The following is an 11,137-nucleotide window of genomic DNA, read 5'->3' as shown; positions in this document are numbered from 1 at the left end:
AAATCACTTAAATTGAGCAGAAAATACGTCATAAAATATGGGTTTATCAGGAATCAATCACTCATTCACAACAATAAGACAACATTCATTATTCAAATTTTAGGTTTTCGATGTAGTTTCTAGATAGAGAGGCTCTCTCCTCTCTCTTAGGTTTTCGGATTTAGGATTTCTCTTAGTTTATGGTTCATTCTTTCTCAATTCCAGGTTCAATGTTCCTTTAATTTAATTTCTCTTCTACTTTTATTTATTCTATTACTTTAGTTTGTTTATTTTCTTGATTTGGTTTATGAACTCAATGTTAGATTTGATTTTATATTTAATGCAATTTGAGGTAATTCAGATTTATGGTTGCTTTCTTCAATTTATGTGATTGATGCTTTCAATATTTAGATTTCTCTCCTTTTGGCTTTGGTTGAGTAATTGGTGACACTTGAGTTATCAAACTCCCTTGTTAATTGATAATTGGAATTTGCTAGTTGTTTTGGATCCCTTTAAGGCTAGTCTTTCTTTAGGAGTTGACTAGGACTTGAGGAATCAAATTGATTAGTCCACTTGACTTTTCTTTATTTATTAAGGGTTAACTAAGTGGGAGTAATGAACAATTCTCATCACAATTGATAAGGATAACTAGGATAGGATTTCTAGTTCTCATACCTTGCCAAGAGCTTTATTAGTTATTACTTTAATTCTTGCAATTTACTTTTCCTGTTCATTATTCAAAAACCCCAAAAAGATAATCTTCCATAACCAATAATAAATCACACCTCCCTGTAATTCTTTGAGAGACGACCCGAGGTTTAAATACTTCGGTTATCAATTTTTTAGGAGTTTTGTTTCTTGTGACACCCAAAATTTTGTACGAAAGGATTCTTTCTTGGTTTAGAAACTATACTTACAACGCGATTATTTTAATAAAAATTCTTTACTAGCAAAAGTACTCTCGTCAACGAACAGCCACTAAAGTCCTCCAAAATGGTTTCTGCTGGCCCACACTCTTGAAAGATTCCCGAGAGTTTGTCCGTCTGTCATTTTGACAGTTACCAAAGGGCTGGCAATCTCCCTCATGGTCAAGACATGCCTCAGCAAGGAATCCTAGAGATTGAGTTATTTGATGTGCGGGGTATAGACTTCATGGGTCCCTTCCCACCCTCATACTCAAACACCTATATCCTTGTGGCAATAGATTATGTGTCTAAATGGGTTGAGGCAGTCGCATCACCCACAAACGACACTAAAGTAGTGATGAAGTTCCTCCAGAAGAACATCTTCAGTAGGTTTGGTGTCCCTCGGACACTGATCAGTGATGAAGGAACTCATTTCTTTAACAAACCTTGACTCTGTGCTGAATCAATATGGAGTTTGCCATAAAGTGGCCACCCCATATCATCCACAGACAAATGGGCAAGCTGTTATCTCAAAAAGAGAACAAAAAAGAATCCTGGAAAGAACGGTGAATACCTCTAGAAAGGATTGGGCGAAAAAGCTTGATGATGCTCTCTGGGCATACAGAATAACTTTCAAGACCCCTATAGGAAAATCACCATATCAATTAGTGTATGGAAAGGTGTGCCACCTGCCAGTGGAGCTGGAACACAAGGCCTACTGGGCAACCAAACTCCTAAACCTTGATGCAAAGGCAGTAGGAGAGAAATTGTTGCTCCAGCTAAATGAGTTGGATGGATTCTGACTTGCTGCATTTGAAAATGCAAAGATCTATAAAGAAAGGCCCAAGAAGTGGCATGACAAAAATATTTTTTCCAGAGTCTTTGAACCTGGATAGAAAGTTCTGCTCTTCAATTCTAGACTGAAGCTCTTCCTTAGAAAGCTTAACTCACGTTGGACAAGACCTTTTTTGATCACTAATGTATCACCCTATGGTCATATAGAACTCCAATGCAATTACCCTGCCAGAGAGTGAAATATTACTTGGGTGGTGAGATCGAACAAGACAAATCCACCCTATTGCTGACATGAGCGCAATACCATCAATCTAGTGATGTTAAAGAATCGCTTGTTGGGAGGCAACCAGCCACAATTAAAGTTATTTTTTTTCATTAAGTTTATTTCAGTTATCTCAGTTTAGTTTTTACATGTGTTTAACTTTGTGATCATATGCAGTAGTTAGAATATAAACAGAAATAGTCAGAGCAGAAAACAGAGCACCCTGGGAAAGAGGGGCATTGAACGCCCCCAAGAGGTAGTAAGACTGGCATTCAACGCCAGCCAGGAGGTATTGGTTGGGCGTTGAACACCTTTAAGGGGTAGCAAGTCTGGCGTTGAATGCCAGCCAGGGGGTACGGGGTGGGCGTTCAACGCCCTAAAGGGGGAGGCAAGACTGGCGTTGAACGCCAGCCAGAGGGCACCGGTTGGGCGTTCAACGCCCAGAAAGAGCACCAGCATGGCGTTGAACGCCAGAATCAAGGTATTCTGGGCGTTCAAATGCCCAAAACAGGTTAGGAAAGTTGTTGACTTTTCCACAGCTTATCTTTTCCAATTTTTATCTTTTTAAATCATACCTTCTAAACAAGATTCTTTTAACCTTCATCTTTTAATTTCAAATTCCCTTCAAATCTAAAATATTTTCAAATATTTTTCAATTCTTTTTCAATTCTTTTTCATGTTTTTTTCAAAACCTCATATCTTTTTCATCTCTTTTTCAAAATTTCATATCGTTTTTAATTCCTTTTCAAATCTTTTATTTAACTTTAAAATCTCTTTCATACCTTCAATCTTATCTTTTTATCTTTTTCATATCTTTTGATTTTAAAAAATTATCTTTTTCTATCTTTTACTAAAGTGTGAATCATATCTTATTTATCTTTTATCTAATTGAATTTTGAAATCTCACCCTCTCCATCCCTATTTATACCATTTGGCCACCCCCATCCTCCTTCTATTTGAATTCTTCATCTCCTCTTCATCTTCTTTCCTCTCTTTTGCTCAAGGACAAACAAACCTTTTATGTTTGATGTGGAAAGAGTCTTTCTTTCTCACTCTATTTGAATTCCATGGCTCCAAAAAGTGGAAATCCCACTTTAAGAACCAAGAGAGAAGACAACCAAACAGTTATTTTCAAACCTTTCAGATTCTACACAAAGAAGAATAAAGAAAATTATTACAAAATAATGTGAAAGAGGACAGTGATCTCGGAGGCCAAATTCGAATTAAAAGAAGATGAGTACCCAGAGATCCAAGAGCAAATTCGAAAGAGAGACTGGGAGATCCTGGCTGATTCTGAGATCAATGTTGGAATAATAATGATCCATGAACTTTATGCAAATCTGTGGATGACAAATAAGTAAAAGAAAAATGGACAAGGATTCCATACTTTTTGCCCCATGTTGCAAGGGAAGACTCTCTATTTTCATCTTGACAAGGTGAGAGAGATCTTCAAGTTACCTCCACAAAAGGATGATCCAGAATCCTTTAATTGGAGGGTGGTGGCTAATCCAAAGTTGGATTAGATTCTAGAAGACATATGTCTGTCTGGAACTAAGTGGATCAACAATACCATCCAAACCAACTGAGAAGAGTAGATCTCAAACCAGTTGCTAGGGTTTGGTTGGATTTTATTGGGTGTTCCATACTCCCTACTAGCAATCGTTCTGAATTACCATAAGAAGGGCTGTGATGATTCACTGCATTATGATGGGGAATGAGGTGAAAGTCCACCAACTAATTCCCTTTGAGCTATACAAGGTTGCAAACAGGATGTCAACTCAAGCCAGATTGGCCTATCCAAACCTTATCTTTCGCTTGTGTAAAGAGGCTGGAGTCATGATTAACAGAGACTCATTTATCCCAGTAGAAAGTCCAATCACCAAGTAGGTGATGGAAAGCATTCAAGTACTAGCTGACCAAGCCACAAAGAAGGCGCCTGGGCAAGCACAAGAGATCCCTCCTATTGAATATTGGACCCAGCTAGAAGCATCTATTGTACAATTGCAAACCACCTTGGATCAATTAAGAGAGGAGCAAAAAGACCAGACTAGCATGCTTTGCAAACTGGTCAAGGAACAGGAGAAGCAGGGGCGTGAGCTAGAAGAACTAAAGCGTCAGAATTTATCCCCTGAAGAGCCTAACTCCTCCCATGATTAAGGTGGTTGAGTTCCACCTTCCTACTTTTGTGTCTATTCTAATTTCTGTTTCTTATATTTAAATTTACATGATCACTAGTAGTATTTCAGTTTCTATTTAAGTTTCTGTCTTTTAAATTTCAGAATTGCATAAGCATTGTTACGATTTAATATTTTATTTTCCAATTAGATATAAAATGTTCCTCTTATCATCTCATTGAACTTGAATAAAATTTTGATTTTTTTAGAAGCAGTAATGATACATGAATTTCAAATTTTATATTGAGAATAGTTCAATTATTTGATGTGGTGGCATTGCTTTTATTTTCTGAATGTATGAATAAATAGTGCATGTTCGATATTAGAGTAAAGAATGTTGGCTCTTGAAGGAATGATGATAAAAGTGAAGTACTATTGGTAATCTGAAAAATCTAAAAATTGATTCTTGAAGCAAGAAAAAGTAGCATGCAAAAAAAAAAAGCAAGCAGAAAGAGAAAGAAACAGAAAAAGCCAGCAACTTTTAAAATCAAAAGGCAATAGCAAAAAGCCTATAGCTCTTTAAACAAAAAGGCAAGAGCAAGGATCCAAGGCTTTGAGCATCAATGGTTAGGAGGGCATAAAAGAAACAAATCATGGCCTAAACAGTTCAAATGAGCTGCTTCCCTAACTATATGCTTGTGGTGTGAAGGTGTCAAGTGAAAAGCTTGAGAATGAGCAGTTAAAGTCGTGCTCTAAAGCAAAGAGTGTGCTTAAGAGCTCTGGACACCACTGGCTGGGGATTCTAGCAAAGCTGAATCACAATCCTAAGGGGTTTACCCAGTTAAGTGTCTGTGGCATTTATGCATCCGGTGGTAATACTAGAAAACAAAATGCTTAGGGTCACAGCCAAGACTCTAAAGAAGCTGTGTTCAAGAATAAAAAAGAACTAAACTAGGAGAATCAATAATATCATTTGGATTCTGAGTTCCTAAAGATGCCAATTATTCTAAACCTCAAAGGAAAGTGAGATGCCAAACTATTCAGAAGGAAAAAGCTACTAGTCCTGGTCATCTATTTTAAAACTGAGATTCATTGAGAACTCTGAGATTTATTGTATCCTTCTCTTCTTTTTATCCTACTTTTTTTGATTGCTTGGGGACAAGCAATAGTTTAAGTTTGGTGTTCTGATGAGCGGATATTTTATACGCTTTTTGACATTATTTTCATATAGTTTTCATTATGTTTTGTTTAAGTTTTATTATATTTTCATAGGTTTTAGTGAAAAATTCATATTTTTGGATTCTACTTTGAGTTTTTGTATTTTATTGTGATTTCAGGTATTTTCTGGATGAAATTGAGGAGCTTGACCAAAAGTCTTATTCAGAGACAGAGAAAGGACTACAGATGCTGTCAAGATCTGACCTCCGTGCACTCGAAGGAGCTTTTCTGGAGCTACAGAAGTGTAAATGGCATGCTCTTAACAGAGATGGAAAGATAACATACAGGGCTTTCCAGAAATATATAATAGTTTATACATTGCTTTGGAAAGAAAGGCCCAAAAACTGGCGTTCAATGCCAGCCACTGTCCCATTCCTGGCGTCCAACGTCCACAGGGGAGCAGCTAGCATACAACACCCCTAAGGAGTCCTAGCACATGGAGACACCCTTGGCTCAGCCCAGACACTCTATAAATGGGTCCAGAAAGTGGATTTTCGCACTATCAACCTAGGTTATCCTATTTCTGTAATTCTTAGTTAGCAGATTAGTATATACAAGAGGAGATCACCCTTGTTTAAGAACTTTTTTTATCTTCATCCTCCCCCATTATTTTCGAATTACATTGTACAGTATGAGTCACTAACCTCCTAAGGTTAAGGTTAGGAGCTCTGCTGAGTTTCTTGGATTAATAATAACACTGTTCTAGTTCAATATGTCTGATTCTATTCTCTTATGCATTCTCGTTCTTCATCTCATGAATTGAGGGTGATCCATGACAATCACCCTTGTTATACATGGGTTCCGTGCAAGTCCTGATCCGGATAGTGTTAAACCAAAGCTAGAGATTGCATTGCAGATTTCAATAGAGTACTTGGGCAACTTTCGATACGTGACATAAAATTCCGTTGACCGTAGGTAAGTGAGGTCTCTGTGGCGTTAAGGCTAGAGTTAGAGAAGCAGCATTCCCTGATCCAGAAGATCTGCCTTGTCTGTGGCACCTTGAGTAGGATCGTGAAAGGGAAGTAGATTGCTTAGAGCTTCATCTTCTGCTACAGTGAGAAACCTAGAGGTGGCTTGATGAGAGGACATGAGCCATCTTAACGTGGTGGATTGCTGCAGTAGAGGAGGTTAACTTGATGAGAGGACATGAATTAATCACTTACGGCTGCCATTAAAGGAATCAGAAATTTATTGAAGTAGAGAGTAAGAAAAGTTAATCCGGAAAGACAAAGCATCTCCAAAGCCTCAACCGTTCTCATACCATTGATTTCACATCTATCTAGTAACGTTTTATTTATTTATTTTATTTTATGCATTTTCTGTGACAAGCTATAATTTCTATCCGCCTAATTAAGATCTGCAAGGTAACCACTGCTTGCTCAAACCAACAATCTCCGTGAGATCGGCCCTTACTCACCTGAGGTATTACTTGGACGACCCGGTATACTTGCCGATCTATCTGTGCGAAACGTGCGGATCCAGTTTTGTGCATCAGAAACTTCTGGTATATCCAATATACCAGTAGTGGAGTGCACCCGGAGATGTCCATGGTTGAGTGGTGGGCCGTAGAGCATAGAGAGTGGTACGTCCATGCTAGCACTATAGATCCCCAAGACAGACTTCGACACCTCGCAAAGTCATCCAGTAGTGGGAGCCATCAGAGATGAACCTCATTATTGGACTTATCAGTCATCAGGTAACCCCCGATCATCAACAATATGAAGCACCTCACATACTGTTGGATAGTGGCTGGGTCATTAGTACCAGGCAGCATCTGTCAGATATGCTTCCGAAGCCATGTCAGCTTCACAGAGAAAGACTCCTTCCTCCGTGCTCCATACTATTGGACTATAGTAGGCCTGGCATTGATGCCAGGGCATTTTGGCCAGTTTCACTAACCTTTTCTTTACTGTTTTTAGGGTAGTTTCATGCATTTCCTTAGGAAATAAGCAAGTTTTGGGTAGATATTCACTTACATCTTGATTCAAGCATACATTGTGCATTTTACATGATTTCATGAGGATTTTGCATGAATTTAAGGACAAATTAGACATTGCATTTCCCATGACTTGGACTAGAACTTTGATGCACTTTATTGCTTAATTTCAGGACAAAGGAAGCAAAGAAGAACCACATTAGTGGCTACGTTAGTTGCACTAACGTTAACACTAACGTGGAATGGGAGTAACTTGCAAAGTTAATAAGAAAAGTGATTGCCAATAACGCTCTCGAAGCCATCATTGCCCACGTTAAAAAATAGAGCCAACGTTAGTGACACTTAACATTATCACTAACGTTGAACCAAGATCATGAGTGGCCACGTTAGAGTCCACGTTAACCTAGTTAACGTGGCCTCTAACGTTAAGAAGGAAGGGGGGAGCCAACGTTAGTGACACTCAACATTGTCACTAACGTTGGCCAAAGCACATTAAGCCACGTTAACTCCCACGTTAACCTAGTTAACGTGGAAGCTAACGTGAAGGAACAAAGTGGTCGACAACGTTAGTGACACCCAACATTGTCACTAACGTTGAAAGAACACAAGCCCCCAATGAGCCACGTTGACTCCCACGTTAACCTAGTTAACGTGGAAGCTAACCTGAAGAAGGAAGGTGAATCGCCAACGTTAGTGACACCCAACATTGTCACTAACGTTGGAAGGAGCCACACATGCCACCATGAGCCACGTTAACTCCCACGTTAACTTAGTTAACGTGGAAGCTAACGTGGATAAGGGAAGGATGAGCCAACGTTAGTGACACTCAACTTTGTCACTAACGTTGGAGATGGCTAGCAAGGCCACGTTAGAAGCCACGTTAACCTAGTTAACGTGGACTCTAACGTGGAAAATAGGGGCAATTTGGAACGTTAGTGACAATGGTAAGTGTCATTAACGTTCTCGAAGGATGGCAAGCCTACGTTAAAAGAGCCACGTTAACTAAGTTAACGTGGGCTCTAACGTAGGGAAGGGGGAGGCTTCTCAACGTTATTGGGAAAGTTGAGTCCCAATAACGTGTGCGAAGGACATAGTGGAAACGTTAGTGGCAACGTTTGTGCCACTAACGTTGAGGTTAACGTGGCCTTTAACTTTGGTGAGGAACGTTAGTAAAAAAGGTGATTGCCACTGACGTTCTCGAACCCATATTTTCACTGAACGTTAACACCACTAACTTCCTGAGCCAAAGCCCCTGCCCACTTCATACTTTCTCTCTGCAAGTAAAAGCTAAGCCCAATGAAGAAGAGAACTGCTTCCAACTCAAGATCCAAAGGCCCAAGACTTGAAGAATCAACTAGAAGAACAGAAGAGTAGTATATATAGGAGTATCTTTGAAATATTTTAGGGAGTTGGAAATTATAGGGAGACTCTTAGCATAGAACTACTCTCTGTATTTACTATCTCTGCACTTTTAAGTTTTCATCATGTATTCTCCATCTTTGTTTTCATTTTCCAGAGCTATGAACAACTAAACCCCTGTCATTGGGTTAGGGAGCTCTGTTGTAATTTGATGGATCAATACTAGTTTTCATTATTCTTCTTCTATCTTTTCTCTTGATTTTACTTGAAAGCTTTCGATCTTCATCCAATTGAGTAGTTATCTTGAAAAAGAAGCTATTCATACTTGGATCTCTTCTGAACTTTGAAAGAGGAATGAAGAGATCAAGCTAGAAATGCTTTCTCATGCTTGACCAAATTGGGTTTGGATGGATATGTGACTATAATCCTCTCAACACTTGGTTTGGGAAATGCATGTGGTATAATCAGTGACCATACTTCATCTTTTCTCATGAGCAATTGACCAAGGAATTGGCTATTGATCAAGATTTGAGAGATTGAATTACAAGAAATTGTAATTCAATCACTTAAGATTGCCAAGGAGATCAATGAGTGCATTGATTGAGGAAGAGATGAAAATGAAATTGATCCAGAGAATGCAACATCTCCTAAGCCCAATGAACTCCCCATTTCTGATCTTACCCATTCTCTTTAATTTCTGTTATTTACTTTAATGAGCAATTCCCCCATTCCCATTTATAATTCTGCAATTTACCTTCCGTCATTTACTTTCAGATCTAAAATTCTAGCATTTACTTTCCTGTCAATTACCTTCCCGCCATTTTATTTTCTGCAATTCTCAACTCAAATTCTGGATTCGCTCAACTAGAACAGCCCTCTAATTAAAGTTGCTTGATTAATCAATCCTTGTGGGATTCGACCTCACTCTATTGTGAGTTTTTACTTGACGACAAATTTGGTACACTTGCCGAAGGGAATTTGTTGTGAGACAAGTTTTCCGTGCATCAAGTTTATGGCGCCGTTGCCGGGGATTGATTGTGCATCAACAATGATTAGATTGGAGGATAACTAGATTGAGCATTTTATTTTTGTTTGATTTAAATTTCTGTTTGAGTCATTTACTTTCTGTTTTAGATAACTTCTTCCCTTCCCCCTTACTTTTTCTTTGTTATTTACTATTCATCTCACTAACCCACTAACTGTTTGATATATTGCATCACTCACACTAACAGTAATTCTGACAGATATACTTTCTGCACCTATTCTCTTTGCTTGTACTTGTTGGTTGTATGATAGGGAGAAGAAGCAGGGCTTCAACTTCCTTTGATTCTGAACCTGAGAGAACCTTCCTTAGACTAAGGAGGGAGGCAAGAGAAAAACATGTAGTTGGTGGTGAAGAAGAGGAGGAACACTTTGAGGAATACTTTGAACCAAACATGGAAGAAAACATGGAAAACCATCATGAAGAAGAGGCTCACAACCATGGCAAAGGAGGTGGAGCAAATCATGCTGGGGAGGATAGAAGAGTTTTAGGCTCTTACATCAATCCAAACCCAGGGAACTGTGGAAGTAGCATTCAAAAGCCAACCATCCATGCCAACAATTTTGAACTGAAGCCACAGCTCATCACCCTTGTTCAGAACAACTGTTCGTTCGGAGGGAGTGTCCAAGAGGACCCCAATCAACATCTAACCACTTTCCTGAGAATATGTGACACAGTGAAGTCTAATGGTGTTCATCCTGACGCCTATAGACTGCTCTTATTTCCATTCTCACTCAGGGATAAGGCAGCTAAGTGGCTGGAGTCTTTCCCAAGGGAGAGCTTGACAACTTGGGAAGACGTGGTGAACAAATTCTTAACAAGATTTTACCCTCCTCAACGAATCAATAGGCTGAGAGCTGAGGTCTAAACTTTCAGGCAACAAGATGGTGAGACTCTATATGAAGCATGGGAGAGGTTTAAAGACTTAACAAGGAGGTGCCCACCAGATATGTTCAACGAATGGGTGCAGCTGTACATTTTCTATGAAGGGCTCTCTTATGAGTCAAAGAAGGCCATAGACCATTCATCCGGAGGATCTTTGAACAAGAAGAAGACTATTGAGGAAGCCATAGATGTCATTGAAACAGTAGCAAAGAACGACTACTTCTATGCTTCCGAAAGAGGGAACACAAGAGGAGTAATGGAGCTAAACAATGTAGATGCTCTGCTGGCCCAAAACAAGCTCATTACCCAGCAGCTGGCTGACCTCACCAAGAAGATGGAGAGGAACCAAGTAGCAGCAGTCTCCACTTCATTAACAACCCATGAAGGAGTGAACGAAGAAGCAGAGGGTAGTCAGGAGCAAGCCAACTACATTGGGAATTCACCTAGGCAAAACTATGATCCATACTCCAAGACCTACTACCCTGGATGGAGGAATCACCCAAACTTTGGGTGGGGAAATCAACAAGACCAAAGTCTTGATCAAAGACGCCCAAATCCAAACAATGCAGCCACCCAACACTTCACATCTAGACCATATCAACACCCCCATAACAACACCTCCCCACATTCATATCAAGGCCA

General features: G+C 39.3%; 1 non-coding gene across 1 annotated transcript; it reads right to left on the bottom strand.

Annotated features, from left to right (window-relative positions):
• Nucleotides 1–10,457: 10,457 nt before the first annotated feature.
• Nucleotides 10,458–10,564, bottom strand: LOC112768596 (small nucleolar RNA R71). Its single transcript, XR_003186004.1, has one exon. It is a non-coding gene; the product is annotated as a small nucleolar RNA R71 (small nucleolar RNA).
• Between the last annotated feature and the right edge of the window lie 573 nt (nt 10,565–11,137).

Source organism: Arachis hypogaea, chromosome 17, assembly GCF_003086295.3.
Source record: "Arachis hypogaea cultivar Tifrunner chromosome 17, arahy.Tifrunner.gnm2.J5K5, whole genome shotgun sequence".
NCBI classification, from domain to species: Eukaryota; Viridiplantae; Streptophyta; class Magnoliopsida; order Fabales; family Fabaceae; genus Arachis; species Arachis hypogaea.
Note: the sequence above shows the minus strand (reverse complement) of the source record. Positions and strands in the feature narration are given on the sequence as shown.